Here is an 8,228-nt window from a genome sequence, read left to right on the forward strand (position 1 = left end):
GGATACCACCCGGTGCGACAACGACGAGAATTCAGTTCCCTCTATCGGATTCGCCATCCTCCCGTACTGGCTATGGAGTCCAGCTACCTCATGGATGATGAGCTTGGAAAACGTCCTATGTCAAACCGACGCGGAAAATCGCGTACTGATTCTCTATTCGAGGTTTCGCTGCTCTATGCTCCATGATGAACCCTGGTGTCGTTCTGTTTTTCTGCAAATACGTACTTGCTCCACCCTTGAGTCCTCCCGACCTCAGAACTCCTAGTGATCCCCTCGCTCATTCAGCCCGTCTAGCCTCTTCTGCTCTCCGCGTACCGCCCAGCCACCCACTATCCTCTATCTGTCCGCAGGTTCGTTTTCTCTCGTGGGCTTTCGCACCAGAGACTTTGATAATACCCAGGGCACGATCGATATGCGCCCAGCACCCAGAAGAGGAGTTGCTACAACCTTGGCTGCCGTCGTCCTCGCTCACATCCAGTCCAAGTGTACCGTGGGGTTTCTTTGTCCGATTGTAACTGGACCAGGTACCCTGTTGCTTTGACCAAATAACGGAGAATACGACCTCAGGTCGTGCCAGGTGTACGATCAACGCCATTCTTCCTCGGAGTGCATGATCCCTCGTCTTTTAAGGGGGCTTGGACAATAACACAGTGTACCTAAGTATTGCGAGTGGTGAAGCAGCCTGAAGTTGGTAACAGAGTACCGTCGGTCTAACAAAAGCGCGTCTATCGAGAATGTTAAAATCCGATAATACCCATGAGCCTCTGCGCGGGAAGAATCGAGACGGTAAACGAGCCGGAAAGACCCGACGAATACCGGAAATCACCGTATCGAGGCATATGGCTAGATTCCCGGTTGATTTTTCCGTTCGGTCAGACTCCCGTCGACGAGACAATGAAAGAGAATCTCCCTTCTGTCGTTTCACGGCGTTACGTAATCCTGGAGGTCGGATCGCAGCGCATTAGTGTCTTTTCGTAGGTACTAGCAAGCAGAGAGGCTCTTGCCAGTGGTCGATCTAGCTACCACGTGTTCCTAGCTCCCAGCGCTAAAGTCACTGACGACGCCCGATGTACAATAAACCGATACAACTTTTTATATCCATCTTTCGCAGACACGTCTCCTCCGTTACTGCAGTAGCATCGCCCGCGGTGGATCTCGTGAACGTAGCAGACATAACAAGACCGTCGGTAGAAGCGCGTGGCGGCAGTCGGCAGCGAAAAGAACACATATCGTGCGAGGGAACCTCGTGCGGAAAAAATAACGGGCGTCTATCGAGCATGACGCGCGGAATGTCAATAATAAGTGCCTGAAGCTCGTAAGCGTATTGTCAAACGTAAACAAGTATATATGTATATCGATAAGTATACATGGAACAGAGAAAAAAACCGATGGAACGTCGTACCGTGAATATTCACGCGGTGTTGATCGTGTGGACGCGCCTTGCGACGATCGAGACGCCATTAGATCGTCTAACGGACGTGGAAGAGACGAAGCTACGTTCCGACGGTTAACACGTGCAGTTTACGTAGACTGAGAATTCTCGGTAGCCATGTTAGGTATTCAGCAATGGCGGACGTACACTGGCAATCCTAGTACGGATATGCCGTTCTAGCATATGGGTAGTGGTACGAAAACAAGATGGAAGCTGAGAAAGGTATAGTAGAGTTGAGAAGGTGGATCTGGTTGAGGGTGAAAATAAGAGGATGAATCGAAGGTGTATACCGAGAGGAGAGTATACTGGAGAGGAGAGAGAGAGGACGAAGAAGGTTTGAGGGTGACGGCTGTTGGAGAGGGCAGGGGGTGTTATTGCGTAGTGTGGTTAAGCGTATTGATCCCAATCACCAGGATATGTCCAGACTCGACGGGCGTATAGAAGAGAAGAGACGCCAGGAACAGAACGTGAAGGAGAGAATTGACGACGCGGCACGTTAGGTTGGGTACTGTACGGGACGGCGGGGAGAGGTTAGGAAAGACCGAGTACCGGAGGTGCCACTGTGCAAGACCCGTTCGGACCCCCGACTCAACCCCTGCTGTGTTCCTGTACACGTGGACCGAGTGAACCGAGCTTGCGATTACCCAGTACAGCGCGACGTTCCAGGAACAGCGCGAGACTGGACTGGGTAAGAAGGTGTAGGACGCAACGTGCTTTCGCCGGCTTGTGTTCCAGGAGATACGGGACCCGTTTCGTTCGGTCGGTAGGTACGTTAAGGAGAGAGGCTGCCGTCGGGGTTTCGGAGAGCGTGGCGCGTTGGTCGGGGATCAAACTATTTCTAGGTCAATCGATAACGTCTTGACGTATCGATTGTTACGTAAAATTTTTAAATTACCCCACCGAATTCTTGGACCGATTCTCTTCGTTGTTTTTGAATGATGTCTCTTTTTTTTACCAATCCGTACAGTCGTATCTGTCACTTCCTTGACGATGAATCACTTACGAAAACTAGCGTCGCGCATCCGGTGCCATGTGTAACAATCCCCGTTGTTCTCATTACATACGACTTGTAACGTGGGCGTCAACGGCCGCTTACCAGCCTTTACTGGTTGTGCGATCGATGTATAAGGACGTCTTAGAAAGTACACGTAAAAATGGCCAACAATTACACACGCCACGAGACATCCCGTGCGAGGCTAGACTCACGGCTTCCGTACGTCTTTAGGAAAGTTGTACTAGCCTCAGGAATTAATGTGCCGTACGGCAGGTATCGAGATATCGAAGACGACCAAGTAAACCTGGACGGGAGACACGTCAATGGTAGAAATTTTAAATAGTGCAAGGGAAGCGGGAAGGACGAACGACAAAAGATGTACAAACGGCAATTCGGGATATATAAATTTTGTGCGACGCCACTGTGAACCCCTAGGCGCGTAATCCGTGGCTTCGCTGCAAGGAAATAGGCAGGAGCGTACATGGACGCGAGGGGGCCCCAAGAATTTTGCCTTGCTAAAAAATTTTTTTTTTTTCAATTATTTATAAATCGTGAAAAAAAATATGACGAATAAATCAAAACGTGAATATCACTCTTCCAAGTTTCATATTCAAAGTATCAATTTGGGGTTGGTCGACGACCAATTTAAAACGCTAATGAAAAAACACTAGGCTAATGACACGACGCATCACCGTGGGACGAGCGATAAGATGTAAAACCTCGTTATTCTGAATCGAGATACCGAAATGGTGAAACACGAAATATGAGACCCACTCGTGGCTTCCGTCTGGCCCCGCTGGCCCGTTCGAACGGTGGGACCGATGTCAATAGACGCCAAGAGAGAGGGAGAGGATAGAGTGTCGGATGGCGAAGGAGAAAAGGAAGAGAGAGATTAGAGAAAAAGAATAGAGCATACAGAGATCGAGAGAGCCCCCCTCTCCCTCCCAACCTCCCCCTTCTCGCCACCCCCCCGATAATACCCAAATCGAAATGCCACATCGACCGGAGAGTCTCTGAGTCATCGATCGTACACATTGGAATCAACGGTTACTGCACAGAATGGCCTGATTCTCACAAGTTGTCGACACAATAGAAACCGACTGCAGCGCCATCAGCGATGATATTAGGTATCAATAGTTCGCCAAACCAAATAGTTCCCGGTGAACGACGTATTCTTAATTGGGCTGTCCTCTCGACTCGCCTCTGGCTACGACACGTGCTACCTATCAGAGGCCACTGAGACAACGACCGAGTCACTCGATCCGTCGGCTGAATCCCGATCAATCCGACTGGATCTATGAGGCGAGCGATAAAAAAAGTTTTCCGTAATAAACCAACGAAACTAAACAACTAATATCCTAATAATCGTCCGTTCTCAAAGATGGCGTCCGATCGAAAGACGCCTGTATACACGAGTAGGTAAAGACGACGCTACGCAAGACTTCGCACGATCCTACAGTCAGTTACGAAATTTAAATTCGAGGTCGCCCGTTCGAAGATACCGACTATTCGCCACGCGCGGTGCTTAGGGGAGTGATGGGTTGAAATAAGCAAAATAAAAAAGTTACGAAAAACCAAACAGCATTTAAATCTACGGATCGATGAATCACGATTGACAGACCGTAACCATAGACCACGCAGTGTCCTAGATAGAAGATAGAAAAGTCGGTATGAGACTCAGGTGAGAAGGACGTCGCCCCATAATATACTTCTGGACAATATCCAACGTACACTGCAAATATTTATATATACTTCTGGACAATTTTACGAAAACCAGCAGCTATCCAGACTCCGTCGTTGACTATACGTATACGATTAGGAGGTTCCGGGTGTACGGAAGTTTACCGATCGATAAGGGGTTACATACCGCGTAGTAGGTACCCGAACCAGCCATACCCGAGAGAGAGAGAGAGAGAGAGATAGAGAGTACATACCAGGAGCGTGAAGTAAGTACCCTTCTGGATGCTATACATGTATACAGGACTGTTCACAGGCCGCCCCGATTCTCAGAGACCGACAGCCCGGATGCTTCAGCGACGACGACGAGACTCTCGTGGCCCGAGGAGACAGGGACATGGACAGGGACAGAGAAAGATTAACGAGAAAGCGTAAAAGCTCGGAAGAAGCGCGACGTAGCCCTTCGAGGTAACTGCGTGTAAAATGGCAAGTATGTACGTAGAGAGGTCGAGATCAGCTGACGAGCCGGAGCTGATTCGTCGTGATCGATCCGTCGCGACTGGAACAGATCCCCACCCCCTCCCCAGCCCGTGTTTTGGGTTGGCGAGGGCAAAGTGAAGGAGGGGGGAGGGGATGGCGACGAAGGGTTCTCCGGAAAGGCATGAGGGGTGACTCGTGAAAGGGTGTATTCGGCATGATGCTGGTATATAAAGGCCCTCGGGTAAGGAAATCGAGTTAATTTTCGTAGCACGCGGACAAAGGAGGGTAGGAGCGAAAATAAATAAATTATTAAAAATATATATATATATATATGAAAAAGAACAATCAGCTGATCGTCAGGTATCTTCCACTGGACGACGGGCAGATACCGGGTTACGTGAATATTTTGACAGGCGAGTCAGCGGCCACGTGGTTAGCCTGGTACGTCATTTATCGAGTCTACTTCCCCCAGACCCGTTACTTTCACTGCAAGAGAGAACGAAAGAAAAGGTGGGGGGGGGGGGCTGAAAAAAAATAATTCCGCCATCAGATCCACTACCAATGCACACACGCACAGTGACGATGTAATCGGTGCCGAATCGATCGAATCGCTTTTACCTGCCGGTTAAACTAGTAGTAACGAGTGTCTCTGAATCGACGCTGGCCCTCCCCCTCTCCCCTCCGCGGACAGTCCCAACCTACCTGAGGACGTATAAGACGAGCACGCCCGGCTGACCGATCCGATTCCGACGATCCCAGAGGTACACACGGTGCCAAGAGTATAGACTGGCCAACAGTACAGTGCGAGCAATAAGGTATATATACGTGACGCGCGGCGCACTGGTCCTCTTGCACGTTTCACTTACACGCTCACTCACCCACACATCGACGACCAGCAACAATCCGAGCGACTGGACCTCGGGTGCTTCTCACTGAACTCATCGGTCCGGTTCACTCTCTCGCATAGTACGGGGCCGCGCACTTGACAGTCACGTACACGCGTATACCGGGGCCCCCCGTACTACAAGGATACACCGAGGAGCGTAAAGAGTCGATGGTGTATGTGCGTGTACGGGCGAAAGAGAGAGACAGAGAGAGAGAGAGAGAGAGGAAACAGGATAAACAGAGTGAATAAGAGAGAGAAAGGAGATACTCAGGGGCCACGTGACACCGACCCCCCCTTCCCGTCTCCTGTAGTCCGCGCTTCCAATATCAACTTCAGGCTCAATTGGCCACACCTTTCAAGCGGCTCTTTAAGCTTCAAGCCGAAGAACTGGGCCACGCGGCACGAAAAGCCGCCCCCGTGCGCTTTGTCGTCCTTGCGCGCGCCAGGGCCAGGGGAGAGAGGGGAGACAAAGCAAGAGGGTGGTGTGCGAGTGAGATAGAGTTAGACTGTGAAAGAGAGAGAGGGGGGAGCAGACGGCAATGAGTTAGGTAAAAGGGAAGGACAGATAGTGCAGTGTAAAAAGAGTCAACAGTGGGAGCGAGTGAGCCCGAGGGAGGGGCGGCGAGGAGGTCTGGTAGGGACTGTCAGTGAGAAAGCGGGAGGCGGAGGGGAGAGCGCTGACGGGAGGGAAACGGGGAAACGAGACTTCGTCGAGAAGAAGAACGCAGCGCGGATTGTGTGGGTTGACGCGGAGAGGGCCATACCGGAACTACTGCTCGGCTACGGGAGAGCGTAGAGAGAGACCAGCGAGGAGAGAGACCGAGAGAGAAAAAGAGAAAGAGAGAGAGAGAGAGAGAGAGCCTCGATTGAATGCATGATTATTCGAAACTCACGATCGGCACCGGTCGATAACGAAGTTAGGGTAGTGCCGGACGCGGCCGTCGCTGTTGGCCTTTTCCTTCAGCGTTCCTCAATGTGGTATCTCCCTACACCACCTCCCGTCCCGTACCCCCCCACCGCTGCGATCCTAGCCGCCGACGTTACAGGAAGGATGGTCGACGAGGCCACTCTACGAGTTCCAAGACCTCACAGGAGTTAAGCCCCAAATTGACGGAAAAAGAAAAACAAAACAAAAAAATCTGGAAAAGCTTCGCCACGCGATAACGATCTCAACGACTATGCTCCGAGGCGCATTGGCAGTCCGAAACGATCTACGTGTGTATCGTGCCTTGATGAGGTTTCTCGGGAAAAAGAGACAGTTAAGAAAAATGGCTACCCGGTGCATACCAATCGGTCAAGACGACTTCGATGAGAGAGACTGGCACGTAAACTGTACTACCGATTGTCGTTATTCTCATGAATTAATTTTACTGCAAGAATCAAGACTCCTCCGTTGTACACAGCAAGTTATATTTACACGGGTTCGTGCGGTTTTAAAGAGTGTGTCCTCGAGTTGGTACTACGTTCACGGCGATGATATCTCTCTCTCTCTCTCTCTCCCTTTCCCTCTCGCTCTGGCCGTTGTACACAACGCGCAGCGACATCGCACAGCGCGCGCCTCAACTATGTACCGAACTGACAATTTCAGGTTGCCGAAGCAGTCCGTGCGGATATTCGAGCATCTAACTAACCAGAGATAGAAATCTCCATTGAGCGAGAGAGACTCCGTGACGGATCGTTCTGCAAACCTAGCATCGTAGTGGAATTAGTTGCCAGGGGTTGTCATTCGCGTAGATAAACGTGAATTCGAATTTCCGAGTTGCATTTACTAAGTAATATATATATATATATATATGTACACATAAATAAACGTTCTATATGACCGTATAGAAAATGGCGAAGCACACGGAGAAAATCTGTGGTCTCCCATCGATCCGCGGCTCCTACCCTGTGACGAGCCGATGACGAGTTGAAACCTCGTGAATCGCGCATTCATTCGTGACGAACGTTTGGCTCTCCGTGTATCCGCAATTCACGTGTATATCGTTAAACACGAGATAGCCTTAATCACGAGGTGCATATAGACGCGTACGTTAGGTCGCGTATATAGGCGGACAACAAGGAAGCGTCTTATAAAAATAGATTATCGAAGTAAAGCAGTGTCGGCAATTTGGAAAAACAAAAAAATGGATCTCGAAGCACCCTGAGCTTGCAAGATAATTTGAAAAAATCGTTAACTTCCAATACCTTTGGCCTGGTATGGCCTTTAGCTTTGGTATCGTCATTCAAAATCGTACACGGTGCTTAATGAGCGACTAGTGCGACGTCATAAGATAATAACAACAGATAGGATTAGGGAGATGATAAGAGGAAGGAAAAACCAAGCAGTTACCAGAATTACCATCGGTCCTCCACGTCGTAATTTTTGTTCGAAAAAAAAAAGAAATAAAAAATAAAAAAAATAAACTAGGTCAAACAAACTCCGAAGGACACAGTCGACGACTCCGGTGGTTTATATTATGCGAGAGTAGTACCGTGCAGCCATTTTAGCGGTCGCTCCGATGTAATTCGTAGGCTTAAACGAGTTCTGAGCGAAGTAAGTGCGCACGTGCGCGAACCCAAGAGGGCCGAAGGGGAAAACTGGCTGGCCAGGGATGAGCCAATGGGAGCACGTCTATGGACAGCGAACCGACACGGCAGAGAAGAATAATAAGGTAGCGAAGCGAAAAACAAGCCAAAGCATCTGACAACCAATAATGCGAATGACACACGTATATCTATATATAATCTTCGTACGTAAATGGGGGTGGGTGGGGGGG

The 8,228-nt window shown here is 49.8% G+C and overlaps 1 protein-coding gene across 11 annotated transcripts in view; it reads right to left on the reverse strand.

The window, feature by feature from the left end:
* LOC107271502 (serine/threonine-protein kinase tousled-like 2) overlaps window positions 1-8,228 on the reverse strand; it is a 42,609-nt gene that overhangs the window by 21,850 nt on the left and 12,531 nt on the right. The window lies entirely within an intron of this gene.

Source organism: Cephus cinctus, unplaced genomic scaffold (genome assembly GCF_000341935.2).
Source record: "Cephus cinctus unplaced genomic scaffold, Ccin1 Ccin1_scaffold0997, whole genome shotgun sequence".
NCBI classification, from domain to species: Eukaryota; Metazoa; Arthropoda; class Insecta; order Hymenoptera; family Cephidae; genus Cephus; species Cephus cinctus.